Source organism: Chiroxiphia lanceolata, chromosome 2 (assembly GCF_009829145.1).
Source record: "Chiroxiphia lanceolata isolate bChiLan1 chromosome 2, bChiLan1.pri, whole genome shotgun sequence".
NCBI classification, from domain to species: domain Eukaryota; kingdom Metazoa; phylum Chordata; class Aves; order Passeriformes; family Pipridae; genus Chiroxiphia; species Chiroxiphia lanceolata.
Window position 1 is genome coordinate 25,149,476 of NC_045638.1, and position 17,389 is coordinate 25,166,864.

Here is a 17,389-nt window from a genome sequence, read left to right on the forward strand (position 1 = left end):
CTCTGGATACAATTGCTTTTAGACTGTTTCTTTTTTCATGTTTACAGTTTTCCAAATCAAGAGTTTATTTGATGGCCTCTGTCTTATAAAAATATCATGCATCATAGTGTTTCCATCTTTGAAAATGGCTATTTCATCATATATTGAAATATATACACCTTTGTCTGAACTCGTGAAGAAGCACACAGTAAAAGCAGTTTTGGCTTTACTGTCTGTTAAAAAACCTATTCAAAAGTCCACCTTTTGGCTGAGGTATTTTATGGAAAGTTATCTTGCCTGGGACAAAGTTGGTGGATTGAATAAACTGAAAGTTTTTCCTGTCTGTACAATCCTGTATAATGTGTGTCATTCCTCTTACGTGGAAAAATTATCACTTCTATGAATTTCTTCAATTATATACTAAAACCTCACAAAATTTACTATCTTTCAAAGTCTCCTTTTAGGGAAAGTAATTGGAGTTTTTTCGGTCTATTAAAAAACTCCATGCAGATAGATAATTGCAAATTTCTACTTTTGCAGAAATGACCAAAAGTCACACTTCTGCTGGAAAGAAGGTTATACTACCAAAAATAAGTGTTTACTGAGTCAAGCATTCCAGGTTCTTCTAGGAGGCATTCTAAGAAAGAGAAGGAAGCATGATTATGATAATAGGATTCTTGAAACTCCATTTTAGAAACTTTTTTCACTTAGGAGAGTAAAATGCATCTTCTCAAGTAGGTTGAGATGTTATGAGGCATGCATTTCTAATTTGCATTTCTTTTCATACTTGAATTCATGCCACACATCCATCACTCCTTTTGCTAGCTGCTAATCCTTTTGCTGGCTGCTAATCCAAGATTTCTCCACAAAAGTCAAATCCAAGATTTCTCCTCAAAAAGTGAACTCTGTACCTGAAAATTTTGTTTCCTACTTGCTGATGTAAATTGTTGACTTTATAAACTTATTAATGCAAGGTTTTTCCCTTCATAATGGTCCATGTACTGCTGAGAGTAAATGTTTAATTTGAGATGCTTCAGAGAAGTCAGGTTTTTAAAAGGTTCAGCTTCCTTCAACAATTGTTAGCCATGGGCAGGCTCTGTAGTAGGTCTAGGCTGGCTGCTTGGGAGAAGGTACCTGCCAGGCACAGCTGAGCCTCTTGTGTGGTGGATGGGTGTCTAGACAGGCAAAACAGCTGGACCTTGTTGACCTCTGGAGATGTTTTTGTCTCTTCCCTGGTTGCCCAGGCAGCAATGAGTATCCAACAGACCCTTCTAAAGTGTTTCAGCAGCAGACCTGATCTTCCGGGTATCCATAGCCTCTTATCATTTAGAAAACATTGCTGGCTTGTGCATGTTAACATGGTCTCGAGTCTTTGCCTCCGAGCATGTTAAATTCCCAGGCACTTATTTATTGCTCGGAGGTTTTTATTTGTTATGATCCTGCAGGGCACAGCTTAGCTGTGTTTCATTACAATCACATGCCAATAACGAGAAGCATCTTCCACCTTCTCAAATCCATCTCTGGGGCAAGCTGCCCACCAGGAAAAGCTGCTGCCAGCAGCTATTAGTGTCTGCCACAGCCTCTCCTGAGGCAATTTTGCCTCAGCTGTTGGCTAATGCCAGGGGACAGGGAGATAGGGGTTCCCCAAAGGATATGTGACACCCACAGTGATTTGGGGTCAAGTGTGGGATGGAGCATGCCTGCTGAAGTGAAGTGCATGCGTGTTTGCTACCTGACTCAGCACCTCAATCAACAGGGAAGCAGAGAAGTGCCTTTGCACAAAAGGACACTTGGGAGAATAAGTACAGTGTGGTTCTTTTAATCATTTTTAAGTCTGAGTGCATCTCAACATGGTGGGGTTTTTTGCTAAAGAAAGATCAGGAGAAAAGAAGAAAGAAATCTACTTAAAAAAAAAGCACTGAGAAAATGAATTATAAAAAAGCAGCAACAGGAGGAATAATAGTGCTTTGTTTATTCTTTCCCTTTGAGCTTTGTGGACATATAATAGGTTTCTACTTCTTGGTCCTACTTTCTATTTTTTCCTCCCCTGCCCTCTGTCTTGCTTCATTTTTCCCTATGACCATTAGCACTGTGGGAACCTACCACCCACAGTGTCCTTTCATTGCCTCTCCAAAGAGGCCTGAGAGTGCAGCCACCCTGCACAGACTAACCTGGACTCGAAGGGCAGTGTGATGTTGTAGCCTGAAGCCAGCTGCTGTTTGTATAGCAACATGACATTGCAGGAAAAGACTTCAGTCATGCTCAATTTTGCTTCTGGTATTGCAAAAGCAGGACATCAGTGGTGGAGTTGTGCAGATTGGATGGAACTAATTATATTAAATTGTTCCATTACAACTTTTTTAAGAGTGTTGCATGTAGAAGAGGGGGCTTTTTGACAAGAAGTTGATTCATATGAGGCTTCATGGAGTGTTTATTTTTTATATTTAAGAGTTCAGGTCTCCTTCTTCCATGAGAAAAATGAGAGAAGGAAATCTTTACCAAAGTCCCTGTAGAATGTCCTCCTGATTTCTTCAAGCGTTTTCCTTTCTCCGCCTGAAAGAAACAAGCTGCACAGATAGCATAAAATGTGCAGAGAACTGAACTCCATCTTCCTCCCTGACTGACTGTGTCCCCTGTGAGTATCATTAGTAGTTTAATTAAGAAGGATCATAGAAACATTAAGGTTGGAAAAGGTCTTTTAGATCATCAAGTCCAACTGTCAACCTAGCTCTGCCACCATGTTTATCATTAAACCGTGTCCTCCTCTGTAGGATAGAAGCTTTCCGTTTTAAAACTCCAGCCTTTCACTCTTAGTTTCCAGTTGTATGAGAGACAATTCCTTTTCCCAGATACTGTATTTTGCAGATACCTGGCAAGTGCTCCTAAAATCTGGTACTAAAGACTGGTGAATAACTTATCAAGGTTTTTTATGATTTGAAGGTATATGACAGAATACTCATGCTTCCCAGAATTCAGTCCAGCTTGTTTTCCTTGGTCTAAGATTTTACTGAGACCACCAGAACACTCCTGGTCAGGTAATTATCTTTTTTCGTCACTAATGATGACAACTGGGTTCCTAGTGTTACAACACTGTTACTGAATTTACCTGGTGGGGCTTCATCATAGTTTTAATGAACATTAGTTAAAAACATCTGCTAGACAAATTCCTCTGGAAAATTCCATTTACAGCAAGTATAGAGATAAGAGATAAGTTTAAAGCTACTTTGCATACTTCTGCTTAAAAAAAAGCAGCAGCACAGAAGTTAGTGACTTTTTTACTGCAATCAGGAGATTCAGAGTGGCAATTAAATGATTTTTTTTTTTCTTTTTAATGTGTTCCTTGAGATTTTAGGTTTACTAATTCTGTTTTCTGCAAGTCATCACATTTTTTTTCTCCAAACTTAGTCTTGCTCTTACAACTACCTCATGTTTATGATGGTTATAACATGTTATATTCTAAATTATCTGCTTTATTGACCCCACACGTGGGTCTCAGGACTAGCACTGATGAACATTTTCTCTTCACTGGCGGACACAAGAACTCCAGATCTCTAATACCAAAATTCAATCCGCAGACAGGTTACTTTGGCCTCTTGTGACTTGGACTGTGTTAAGGATCCAAATATTTGTGACTGTTGTTTTTCAGTTAATTTTCTTTTTACTGCAGTCTCTTGTGTGCTTCCCAGACCATATTTTATGAAATAGCTGTATAGGCACAGTGATTTAAAGTGGAATGTGTGTACTGGCCAAGGGTGGCGGCTTCCAGCTATGCTCACTTGAGTCTCCATCTGCATGTAGACAAAATCAGAAGCACCCATTTCTACTGCTACCTGCGAGCACAATGTACCTACAAAGAAGCCTCTAGGATATCTGCAGCTCCAACTAAGGAAGCTGGAGCTTGGGTCTTATGGGAGCAAGTGTATGTAACAGGAAGGTGAAAGAAGTGATTGCACAGGTCTGAATTTGTGGATTCAAGCTCGTTTGTAAGTGCAAAGAATAGATACACACACTTGTGAAGGCAAGAGTTGTTGCCGTCATTCGAGTAAGTCTGGGAACCCTATGTAATATTACTTCAGCACTAAAGTTCAATTTCTCTCAGTTCAATAGCTCCTCTTCTTTTTTTCTTTTTTTTTTTTGCTTCTTTTTTTCTTTTTTTTTTCATTAGCATATAACTCAGCTCCCTGTTTTTTAACTACAACTCTTCTTCCATCTACCTGCCAACAGTTAGAGATGTAGGAAAACAGAAAGAATGGAGGAAACCATTCTTCTCATTATTTAATTAGAAAAAAAAGTCCCAGAAACCTTTCTGCAGTCTTTGTTTTTCTAATTTTAGAATACGCCACACTTACAGAAAAGACATTTAACTTTGCTATTTTTGAGAAATGGAGGAAAGTGATGTTATGTCCTTATGTACCCCTTGTGTCTGCTTACATTTATCAAGTAAACAATGACAAATATGCTAACTTGTTTTGTCATAACAAGATAAGTGGTAATGGTGCTGTTCTCTAGGCCAGGCAACCCACAATTATTTGATATTCGGCCACTCTGGAAAGTTCATTTTGCTGCCAGCTGTTCACCAAGGATCAGTCACAAAAAACACGGAGATTTGGGAGCTCTCAGCAGTATTTGTTCTTTTGCAAATGAGCAAGCAAGTGAAGAATGTTCTTCTTTTCTGCTCTGCTAGCCAGGAGCCTGTTTTGCATGCTGCTTGTGGTACCTTCTGTTTTCCTCACGCAGTAGTATTGCTGTGTCCCAAAGAAAGGGAAACAAATGCCAGGAGAAAAAATCTTCAGTGCAGGAAAGGATTTTAGTGAAACTAAACACAAATCCTCCATGAAAGGAGGAAAGGCTGTAGCCTCAATGAGATCAGATGGCAAAGCGATACCAAAACTGCCTTTCATGTTCCATTGGTGTTCCTCTGCTTTTGACTAACAATCTGATGCAGAAGATTGTGCTTCAGCAGTAACATCTGCAGGCTCCAATTGTACTTGGCAGACAGCTGGAACAGACTTGCTGGTCTTCATAGCCTGCAGCCTTGTCAATCCAACCTGCAGCCTTACCAGTTTTCCCGAGCAAAGCGGAGCTGGGCAACAACCTCCCTGAAGTGGAGGAGTCTCAGAGCACAGGCACCTTGAGTCTGTATGGAGGCATGGAAAAGAAAGTTGCCTGACCTTTCTATTGCTACCATTTTCCCGAAGGTGTGGACAACCTTTATTCTAAAAGAAAGGAAGCCATGTTACAAAGATACTTAATAAATTTCATGAACAAGTATCTGAAAAACATTTTTTCCTATTCAGAAGAAATGAATAAAGTGATTTGTCATTTTGATACTGAAATTTTCTACACTTCCTATTTACGTTGAAAGTATGGTGCATTCATGTAGCTTTTTTGGACCTGACTCTATAGACCTAAAACATGTATCGAAGTTGGGAAAAACTTTCTTTGTAATCAAGTTCATATTTTTGTTTGAATAAAAAAAAATCTTAACACTTTTATGTGTTTTGATACTGTTATTGATCACACAGAATTAATTTTTGCTATTTTTGAGCCCAAGGATTTCGGAAAAAAACAGTAGCAGAAAGCATACAAATGCATTTTTAGGCACTATATTGAACTTTCAGCCTATGAATTACTAGAAGTAGCATAAAGTGCTATTAAAAAACAGCAAAATAAAAGTGTTTGGTCTTGATCGGTTCCTCAGTTTGCAGCAAGAGATATTTAGGTAGTATGGACACCTGCCCTACAGCAAGCAAATGCAAAGTACATGCCCTGAATCATGCCACAAAATAAATGCTACAAGGTGCTGTGTTATGGAAGCAGTTTCCGTAGAGAATTTAAAAAAGTGACTGATGGGATAACATGGTTTCAGCATGGCAAATTAGGAATAATTAATGCTTTTGGAGCACTGTGGAAATATGGGCAAAGAGGATGTTTTTATCAAAGCTGGATCCAGGCAGTAGGCATGGGACGAGGAGCATTGGGATGGTGGGAGTCAGTAACAGTTCGGCTCACAGACTCTTCAATTCCAGTGGCACATCAAACACTCTTTGCCCAGTTTTCTGAAAACTGTCCCAGAAGCATCCTTGGTTAGCTTTTGAAAAGTCCTGGAATCAGGATGCAGATGGTATGAAAAACATTGCCAATGTCTTTCCTATATGATAAATATTTTGTTAGTGTGTTCTGCACTTGGACGAATGGATGGTTCTAATGTTGGAGGCCAAGGAAGTTTTATTATGGAAAAGCAGAAAATTCTGCATGTTTTCACAGCTAGCTCTCCAAAAAGAATAAATTCCTCAGAAATTTCTATTTTCCCTGGAGTTCATTTGCACAAATGAAACTAGAGAAATGATGTTTTAAAAAGAAACCTATCTGAATTAATACAGAGAATAAATTAACATAGTTTGTGTGATCTCTTTCAAAACCAAGAACTCAATCAAAAACATGTAATATCTAAGCATGTACTTGAATAATTTTATGGTATATAATATTTACAAGTAAGCTTATTATGAAGTTGTCAACAGTGTTGTATTGTGCCAACTCAGTTGCATCCTTTTAGTCACCTAACGAACTTAAGAGTCTATTTAAGCAATCTTTAGCCAGATCTGCAATCCTACCATCAGTGGATTACATATATACATTTTGCTGACAAAAGCCTCCATTATACATAAAGCTAGAAAGTCAAAACCTGTGTTGTTCCCAATTTGTATTTTTTATTCATATAGACACTCTGCTGGGAGCAGTGTGATTTGACAGTGTAATTGCAGTAGCATCCTTTCCTGGCTGAGCTATCCAGATGATAAATTACACTTCATCCATCTATGTACGAGATGATAGCTATGCTTGTTGATTTGATACCTGCTTGTATGCATTGGTTCTTTAGAGGTCTGTATCTGCTGAGATCATTCAGGTAGACTGACGTCTACCCCAGCAGGGAATTCAGTGTGAGGGAAACCTCTCTGGCAAGAAGCAGTATAGGTCAGAAGCAATTTTAGCTCTCCTTACCAAAGAAAAACAACCCATCCTGCAGAGTCAAACATACTGCACCAGTCTGAGCCTCCACCCAGAAATCTGGCAATCTAAATTATGCTCTCTTATTGAGCAGTACTTCCCTCCACAGGAACAATGAATCAAACCAAAGGGCATAAATAAATAAATCTTTACACTTCCCTGTTCTTTCTACCTCCCAATTAATCATACGTCATTTTGGAAAACCTAAGTAATCCACAGCTGGAGGCAAAACTGCTATCACGGAGTATGTTTGCAGCATCACACTGTCCTCCAGGAACTGGGGGTGACGGCTGTGGTGGCTTCCTGTTTCCACTGTGCCCCCGCACTCCACAGGAACAGGGTGCCCAGGTCGCTCAGGTCACCTGCTCTGGTCCTAATCCCCACATGTGTTCAGCCGCCCTGAGCTCAGCCACTGGTTTTGCCATTAGTCGCTGCTACTGCTGCCGCTGTGAGCTTTGCCTGCTGTGCTGGCAGCCAGCTTCCTGACTACTCCCTTCTCTGGTCTCTCCAGCTACTGCACAGCCAGCCCTGCCGTGTTTCTGGTCCTTTACAGAAAGGGCAGCGGTGCAGGCATCCACGCAGAGCCCCAGCCACGCAGAACAGTCTTACTGAATTAAGTCTTTTTTCTTTCCTAAGGAAAGAAAAAAAGAAGAAATAATCTGCTTGGAATCTTTTTCCCCACATAGACACATTTTTCCACTTCTCAGGACCAGAGCAGTTTATTAGGACCGCTGTTTACCCCAGGATAGTTACCGCATTTTTTGTAAATGTGTTTTTGCATATCGTTTTCTACAGTTTTTAACTTAGTGGTTTTTAACACAAAGGTCCAAAATGCTGGAAAATAAATGTTCAATTAAACCTGATAAAGCCTGGTTCATTGTTCCCTTCCCTCACTAGCAGATGCCAAGAGATGATGTTTCTTTTCTAGGCTGTGGAGAAGTGTCATTGTCCACAGCAGTTCTTGGGAAGGGGCTGCTTTTCAGACCATCTGCTGTCACAGGGGAAACTGGCTGATTTTGTCCAAGCTCCTGTTGCTGCATGAAGAGTTTTGAGTTGTGAAATGCCTGGTTAGCACTTCCATGACAGGAGTTTCTAAAGTTACTGGGTTTCGAGTTCTCATGCTAGGCTCTCTCTACACAAGGTCCAGGGGTGAGGAATTATCACCAAACAGATCAAGTTTCTAGCCTGAAAGGAAGTTCTGGATTTACTGCAGAAGGCCTGCTGGTACAGGATTTCTGGTACCATTTCACAGAGCATCAAATAGTCCCGATAAGCTTCAGATAAGTACTCTACATTTTGGATGCTTATCTTTTAACTCCTAATCTTTTGAAGTTTGCCCCTCACGCATTTCAAATCTGTGTCCTTTAAACAGAGTTTGTTCTAAATGAGATAATTAAAATTTCTTTGTGTCTTCTTAGAGAACCCATGTGTTCATTCTTGGTCCCCAGAGGGAAGACTAAATTAACCCTGCTGTCATTTCTTGAAGTATTACCAAATGACATTATTTATACTAGATTTAGCCATAAGCCTCTACTTCCAGGGCCAGTGTGTCCTGGAATAGTGCAAAAGGATGTTTTCCTTTCTTTTCAGTCTTTGAGGCGTGAATAACGTAGATGCATCTTTCCTTTAGGATCTCAGAGGACAGTTGCTACTGACAAGAAGTTTGTAGGCCAAAATAATGCAAAGATATTTATTTAAATGTCTTTTTCAAAAGGGCAAAGGATAGCAGATCAAAGATATTTCCACCAAAAGTTTTCTTTATCAGTGGAGGTTCTCTGGCTCTTCATTACCTACAGCATTCTTGTCCCCACCACAACCAACCACCCCACCCTTCTTCTGATACGTAGACAGCAGTTCCTTCCAATGCTCTGAAACATAGAAGTCTCTCTGTCTTTTCTCTGATTTCCTTCCTTCAAATTCTCCCTTCACATCTCAGTGATGTAAAACAGCCAAGATAAGAAATAGCTGTCTCTTCCCAGGAGGAGACTGACGGATGTGCAATTCAGAAGAACAATCCCTTTTTTCCTACTGCCTTCCTGGAATGGGGAATGATGGGGGTTGGAGGGGAAGTGAGAAACAAGTTAACATCCCTTTTGCCAGCTGTGCCAGCTACTGTGAGCAAAATAGACACAGCAAAGCATGTCAGCATTGTACTGCTCTCCCCCTGAAAGAACAGAATTGTTAAAAAAAGATAAGATAGGGAACAGGGGTGACCAACAACTTGTATGTTTGGTCAATATAGAAACCCAAACAATGTAGTGTAGTGCATCCTATTGCTTTTAGCATCTGGTATAACTGTTGTCTTTGGTCATGTAAGTCATGTTTCATCTAGGTCCCTTGTTACTAGAAAAGGATGACAGAAGAGTTGGTCTTACCACTATGGGGTAATAGTTACGTTTGTTGTGGTTTTGTACAAAGACTGTCGTATTTGGGTTTGGGTCTATAAGAGTTAAAGAAGTAAATTTGTGTGGAGGATGAGAGTTTTGCTATTGTGAGATTTTTAAGAGTAGCTTTTTTGCATGATTTTTATATTATTGCTGTGGCTTAATGAGGAAAACACAAGAACTAATGTTCTCTTAGTTATCTAAATATGATAAAAGCAGCAGAAGCAGAAAAATCTTTCTCACTTGCTTTGCAATCCTAGTTCACATTGTAGCAGGAATTCACATCCAAGAACATCACATTTTATTATGGTAATGAAGTTCTCCAGTATGCAACAGGAGGCTGAGTTTCTGTCATTAAGGAATGCGATTGGATTTAGTGGGACAACTGAGTTCAGACCAACTGCCTATTTGCATTAGAAGATTTTTTTTGAATGAATAAGAAGAAGCAGGGCACTGAAATGTCACAAGAATTTCTTGGAAATTTGTTACTATAGATACCCTTTCTCAGTGAATTGGAGAAGGGAATTCCATAAGAGGGCTTTATTATTACATACTAAGATCTTAAAGGATTCTTTTCATCATGCCCATTTTTCCCAGTATCTTGCCTAGCTGCATCAGTGGTGACCTAAACTTCAAAATCTAGCTTGTGTATAATAAAGAAGCACAGGAACACCAGTAGGAACAAGCACTCTCCTAAGATACTAAAGCCAGTGTTCTTTGTAACAGTGGGCAGCAGAAATCAGTAATGCCACAAAATAGGAGTTAATGTTAGTGTGACTGTAATCTACTTTAGGGAGTTATCCAAATGATCTGGTGCCCTAGTGTTGTACAGAGAGAAGGAAAGAACATATGTATGCATAAGGAAGGTAATGGGCAGCACTCATTAAAGTCTGGGAAACTTAAATATTATGCTTGGGTTATCAGAAATAAGAACAGCAGAATAAATGTTCTTAATGGACTGTGTGAACAGTTAGCACCATGAAAATTGAGAACTGTAGAGAAATTGTCCAACTGTGCTAAAAGATTGTACTTGAGCAGTGAAATTGAAATTGAAACAAAGTTAGCAGCTGATCTGGGATCTCTCGCTAGGAGAAGCAGTTGCCTGAGTGGCAGAAAAACCAGAAAAGCAAAGAAAAGAAGCCAGAAGAAAAACTATTACACTTCACAGCTGGAAAACGAATTACACTTGTGTGTGTGTGTAAGTACACACTAAGGAAATAAAGTGGATGAGGTTTGGAGTAAATGCCTCCAAGACTTGCTTTAGCAGCTTTCCAATTCAGTTAAACAGATTCCAGGATCTGACTAGGGAATCCCTCTTCTTACCTTTCAGGATACAAAAGGGAAGAGGTTACAAATTAAACAATATAATGAGAGAGTGGGAATTTTCTGGGGACCGTTGCTTATCTCCATTAGATGGAGAAATGAGGCTCTAGTTACGCAGCTTGCAGATGCTGAACAAACAGTGCTCAGCCCCTCAAATGTGTGCTTGGTGAGATCCATCTGTGTGACAACAGCTGTTGCTGATAAACTGTGACAGGACTCAAAACCTAATTATTGATCCAGCATGTGTCAGTATTGCTGCCTTTTCATGAAAAAGATCTGCCTTTCAAATATCAACTGGAATAATTTATTAAACACTGGAAAAAAAGAACAAAGAAGGAAGGATCTAGTGAAGAGGCAGCAATGAAACTGTTTTACCATGCTGTCAGCAGCTGAAGCATTGAAATATCTTTTATAAATTAAATGTTCTGCTAGGAGGGGAAATGTAGTAGAGTTCTTCCAGAAACTTACTGCATTTGAGATCTATCCTGCTCATTGAATATGGAGTAGATATTGACTTTTCCGTGATCATGGAAAAGAAAGACAAGACAAATATGTGATTTTTCTGTTATCTTCTGATGCCTGAAAATGAAGCTGTGGCTTTGTGGGGTAGAGCAAAGAGCCCCTGGAGAACACTCTGGTGGTTGAGCCATACCTATGGTAATGATTCACTAGAGGTCTGATTCCTCAGGCTACATGTGGAGTTCTTTTCCTCTACCAGACTTTTAAGTTTAGAAGAGTCTTGCATCTTATGTCAGGGAAAAGCCACTGGGTTTTGTTTCAGGTTTTTGTTTTAGGGAGGTGTTACTCCCCAGTCCAGAAGTATCAAGCTTTACTCAGTGTTACACTTTAATTTCGATCCTCAATAATTCCCACACAGAACTTTTTCAGAATCTGAGTTCTTTGATACCTTGAATTCACATCAGGAGAAAAGCTACATATTTTCTCTAAGTGATTTCTTTTAATTTAGTGAGAAAATAGTCTTTCTGGCAAAAAGGGTTTACAGAAGCAACATACAACCAAGGAAAATATTCCACAAAAGCATTACACTTAATAACAGGCTCCTAGAAACAAACGGACTTCCCTTCCTCCCCCCCAACAGTATTCTGAGCTCTGCTTCTACACTCTTCCAAGGTTTTTACTAGGCAGCAGGCTTTGCTGTGGAGTAGGGAACCTTCGTTGCACTTAGCAAACACCAACCCAAAACTTAAGTGAAATACCACAACTTAAGTGAAATACCATTCAATCGCTTTTAAGTTTGCCACAAGAGGAAGAGTAAAGGAAGAAAAGAGAGAAGAAGGAGTAAAGAAAGAAAGAGAGGGAGAGAAATAATTACTGCCAAGAGGACACAGGTTTACTGGTCCGGAGACAGAAGGCCAAATTAAGATGGAGCCTATGTGTGCACCTCTTTTATAGACTTTGGCTACTGTGGCCGTGCCCTCCAGGAGGGACATTGGGGTCACTGACCCCTCACTGTCCCCCTGGCCAAAGTGAGGGGTGCCATAGCCAATCAGAGGCTCCAGGGGGCACAGTATGGGCAGGCTACCAGGTGGGTGTCCCGCGTGGTCCCCGTACCATGTGCCTTCCGACCGCGGGTCCACGCTGGCCGCAGGCCTTGCCCTGTGGACAGGCCTGGCCATTGCCTGCAGGCCTCGACCTAGCCCTTCCCCCACACACAACACACAGAGAAGATGGTTGATTCGACCCAATCAAACAACTCAGTGAGATACAAATCTGGTCTCTAACAGGAGGCCAGACCACTGCCATAATAAGGTGGTACATACGGAAAACATCAACAGTCTCATTAGTGGTCTCTAATTAGCAGATCTCTTCCAAACAGGGTCATGAGATACAATCACTAAAGTTTCAAGAAGGTAAGCAAGGCAATAGAGCTTAGGGGGGTATTATTTTTTTAGCAATATTATATTCCTTGAACATGGACATTATAGTCCTAGGTTATTTGCACACCATTTCTGTCAAAGTATTTGTAAGATCCATTCTCAGGCTTTTGGCATTCTTTCTCAAAATCAGCATTTTGAGCTAACATCACCTATGAGGAGTTCCACAGAAACCTGCATATGGCAAAGCTGAATACACACATCCAGTCTTCTGCTAACCTCTGTCGGATTTCAAATTTAGGGCTATTGTTCCTGAGTTAGGTGGGGTCTACACAATATACAAGAAACATATTCTGAATAAAGCATCAGTTACCAGTTGCTAAGACCTTTGAGCTTGATGAGCACTGCAGGGTTTGTTCCACCACTTCTAAGAGTCTAGCCCATATCATTTCTGATACAGTGAATTGTAGGTGTGCTCCTTGCATTATTCTTGTCTATTTTCTATTGTCTACTGCCAAGGCATGAGCATTTCTGGATTTTTGTACATCTGTTCACCAAAAGACAATCATGTAGTGAAAAAGGATGTGGAAGAGAAGCCAAATAACATCCCTCAAGTCAGTTTAAAGAAACTTGATATTTGGTTGTTTATAATCTCAGTATGTTAGTTGTTTGTTCTGTGATAAGAGCATTTTTGGTGTGGAGACTGAGCCACAAGACTAGTTGCAGCAATGCAGACAGTGTTTGTCTGTTATTTAGGGAAATGAACTGGGAGCTGGGAAGGTCCTGGGTCCTAGACCAAGCTGAACTAATGACTCATCATGTAACTATGGAAGAGTGCATTTAACTCAGTTCTGCAACATTGCAGAAATCAGCCCAGCTGCCAAACTGAATCCAAGCAGGTTTTAAGTCTAAAGTCAGTGGCACATATGGGAAAGATGAATCCTTTTTTTTTTTATTTTGGGTAAATAAATGTAAATTCTGCATTATTGTCCCTTGATCCATTGTTTTATGGTATAGCTGTGGTAATATTCTTGTATAGTCAAAGGGATATTTTGAATTAAATGGAACCTCTCCCCAAAAAAAAAAAACCTTCCCACTCCTTCCATGAAATTTATGGGGAAGCAGATATGACGGATGAAGAAACATCCAGTGAAAAAACTCATTTATTTTTTTAGGGTACAGGATATCTTAATTCAGCCATTCCAGGTTTCAGATTTTGTAATCTACAGATACAAGTACACTATATTGAGTTATAGATTTTTTTCCCCTGAGCAGGTAAGTAATTAAAAGAGCTTTTTGGTAGAAGTAGGAATTTAAATATATCGGGTGAGTTTTATGAGTAGGAATTATAATGCTTCTTCTGTTTGAATTTTTTGGTGGTCTTAATGCTCATTGGGACATCTTAAAAAAAAAAAAAAAAAGATCTTTTGCAGGTCCTTTCTTTTCTCATACGAGAAGACATTTTCCTAATCAGAAGTATATGAGAAGAGATTATCACCGATAGTTGACTATCAGTTTTTATGTCCACAAGAAAGAGATTGGTCTTTTACTGAATACTTTCTTCTATATTTTAGATTACCTTCCTTGACTCCATTGCAAATAGTAAAACTTTCACAGATACCTTCATATAGTCCTGATATGTTAGATCCTCTTTATCTGCTATATCTTTACCCAAGGCTTTTAACAGTGGCAACACTGATCAACTCAGAGCAGAGAGAAGGCAGCTTCAGGGAAGAGATTAAGTTTTGAAATCTAAAGTGAAAAGTGAAATGGGTCAGTAAGAAAGCTAGTTCTCATGGGCTTTTTCTTGACTGAAATAGAAAGGAAATAGTGGGTGTTGCATCTGACCAAGCAGTTAGCAGTAAACATTTCCATGATCAAATGCAGTTCTTTCTCCAGTTCATTGCAAATCTCTTACCCATTCTTCTCACTTTTAAGGAAATACCAGTCCAGTCCCAAGAAGTGGTTCTGAAAAACTGCATAGCAAACTTCCACATTTAATATTTCCACTAGAGTCATTTGTCTAACAGGCAACTCTGAAAACTGAGTCAGGGCTGTAAGCATTGTACTGGACTGGACTTGCCCTTCAGCATGTATGATAAAAGCAGTATCAGTCAATCTGTGCTGTCACTGATAAACCTGTGCAAATCCATTCCTTTCAAATCATGCTTTAAGGGGTAATTCCTTACTTACAGTTCTTCGTTGTATTTCTAAATGGAATTTAAATTATTCTGCAGGAAGAACCTTAATTCAGCTCTCTTTATTTCTCTGCTATATTTGATTCTACAGGCACAAGATTAAAAAAGGCCATTAAAAACTGTCACCAACCTCATCCCTCCCAAGGGAAAAAAGAACCCTCCCAGGATCTCTGAAGTAGAACCAGGTCAGCAGGTTATGTCTGTAAACAGTTATCAGAGGAAAACAAAGTAACTAATTCAGTTGATAAAAGCAACTCATACACAATCATTTTTAAGTAATTACAAAAAACATGAAACAGGAATAAAATTTCAATGGTTATGCTCACATTTTGGGAAACCATGGCACCATCACACTGCAGTGAACAAATATAGATATTGCAGCCATGCAAACAGCTGTACAACTGGTTTCTGTCAGTCCCTTCCTCACGAGCAGGGCTAGTGCAATTACATTGCTGCTGGTTCAAAAGCAAAAATCTTTCCTACATTTGCAGGCTGGTTTGTTCTTAGTGTAATAAGTGCAGATGACTTTTCAGAAATACTGGATGCCTATCTGAAGTATGATTTAGCAACTTTTAAGATTCACCAATCACTAAGAATAATATGTTCTTAAGTAAGTTTCCTGCGTCTGCCAATTTACGTAGGTGAGTAAACTAGACAGGTCAAATAACTGGCGTGGTTTATAAATAGAGTAAAAAAAAATATCTCCATATATAGACTAGTATCCAGACTTTCTATTGTTTCAAGCAAATGATATCATTATTTGGATGTCTTTCCAGAACTGAAAATGACTAGACTTCGGAAACCAGAAGTAGTTAAATATAGAAATTGCTACTTTAATGAGTGGATGCTGTGTTTCATTATTATGCTACTAGTATGTGAACAAATGTCTTTCTGTTTTTAGGGATGGGAAAGGAGATTTTATTCCAGTAATATAAGATACTGGACAACAGCCAAATTCAGATTGAGGATTGATAGTGTCTTTGACCTCATTCCTTTATGGAAAATATTCTTGATCCACTGTGCAGTATAACTGCACATATGAGGTGATAACACTGTCCACTAAATCGCACCTTGCATAAGCCTCGTGCAGATCAAATACAAAATGCGCAGCGGTTTGCATAAATAAAATAATAGAATAAAAATTAAAAGAGAAACAGTGTCACGGATTCCCTGGCAAGTGATTACATCTACTTTGGCAAGTCAGAGGACTTTATTCATTGCTGATAACTAGAAAACACTACTTCTGACTCCTGTAGTACTACTTTTTAAAACCACTTGAGTAGCTTTTGTGGAGATACATTTAATTTCTAGGGATGGGCAGCTGGGAATAAGGACTCATGTTAAGGTATCACAGCACTGTTGCTCTAAAGACCACCACCCTTTTAGATGAGGAATGCCATGTTAAATGTTAATAGAGAGTCCGTTGTCTCATAAGAAAAGGTAGTAGACTAAAATAATATGCATCTCTAAAAGCATGCGTTTACAAAGATGGAATAAAGTTAACAAGATATCAAAACAAATTTTAATTTACCAATCCAGATTTTACTTTAGCTACTGCTACATCCTTTACCTTTCTCTCAGATTTAGCTAAAAACTCACTCAACTCATTGCCTCTACCTTTGTCCCTCTCTCACCGGAGGAGGGTGAGCAGAAGGGGAGCAGCACAGAAAAGTCTTACTGGGCTTATATCTGTAGGGGTTTTTTCTGCAAGCAAACCCAATTCTGGTCTCGGTAAAACTGAGCAACAGTTTTGTTGTCCTTCTGTAATCACTGTGGGTCATAGGTATCAGTTAATGTCTATGTAATATTTGCCCCTTTGTAAGATGTAGGAGGTATTTTTAACCATGGCTGCACACTCTTCCAAGAGCTTAGTTTGCCTGCAGCATCACCTCTCTCTTTCTAGCACATATTCAAGCCTTATTTGATGACTAAGACAAAATTTTTTATTTCTTTAGGCAGATAAGTTACCTGTCTCAAATAGAGAAGTGCCAGATGACATTTTTCTTCCTTTTCTGGATGCAGTTTTGTTCTAGGAAAAGCCTTCTGCATCTTAACCCTTTTTCATTAGCCCCTGAAAGCTGGAGCACTTTCATGCAGAGGCCTGTGGCTGTTTTTTAAGATTCACTTTCCCATGGCATTACAGATTATTCAACAATAAGGAGGAGTGGTGTCTACTTCTTACTGTTTGACATTGTAAAGTGTTTAACTGATTTTTCCCATCTTATATTCTAGTTTCTTTCTTAGGATAACATATAATCATCTCTATGAGGGGGAAAAAAGGCAAAATACAGATGAATCCAACTTCATTACCTGTAAAATATGAGACTCTCATTCACTGACTTCTTAACAGAAAATGATGTCACAGCATACACTGCTTGCTTGGAAGTGTGCTGTTGGCAAACAAACTCACATTGGGCAGGTGGGCAAGACTCCTGGACAGTTATTCAAGTATCTATGCTTTATACTAAGGCAGGTTTAAGAATTACTCTCTGACTCAACCTCCTAGAGATCATACTTTTTGGGGGGTTTTTTGGAATACCTACTATATCACAGCAGCTCCTTCTGGATTCCTTCTGGTTTTTGGGATAAATATGTGTTTGGATGAAAGCCATAAAATTAGAAATGCTTTTATGAAAATGTGAAGAATAAGTTCACACTGTAT

The 17,389-nt window shown here is 39.3% G+C and overlaps 1 protein-coding gene and 1 long non-coding RNA gene across 5 annotated transcripts in view; one reads left to right on the forward strand and one right to left on the reverse strand.

The window, feature by feature from the left end:
* The window catches only part of COL4A2 (collagen type IV alpha 2 chain), a 143,878-nt gene that overhangs the window by 17,446 nt on the left and 109,043 nt on the right, over window positions 1-17,389 (forward strand). The window contains exons 1-2 of one of the 3 annotated variants that reach the window (XM_032680322.1): window positions 12,360-12,412; window positions 12,532-12,565. The exons of the other annotated variants lie outside the window; for them this stretch is intronic. The gene's annotated coding sequence lies outside the window, so the exon portion shown is untranslated. Of the gene's footprint in view, window positions 1-12,359; window positions 12,413-12,531; window positions 12,566-17,389 lie in introns of those variants that run through there. 3 annotated transcript variants of the gene reach the window in all.
* Window positions 9,614-12,846, reverse strand: LOC116783071. 2 transcript variants are annotated; one of them, XR_004355455.1, is made up of 2 exons: window positions 12,742-12,846; window positions 9,614-9,719 (listed from the first exon to the last, which is right to left on the reverse strand). It is a non-coding gene; the product is annotated as an uncharacterized LOC116783071 (long non-coding RNA). The 2 variants fall into 2 exon arrangements; XR_004355456.1 differs by lacking the exon at window positions 12,742-12,846 and adding an exon at window positions 12,028-12,103.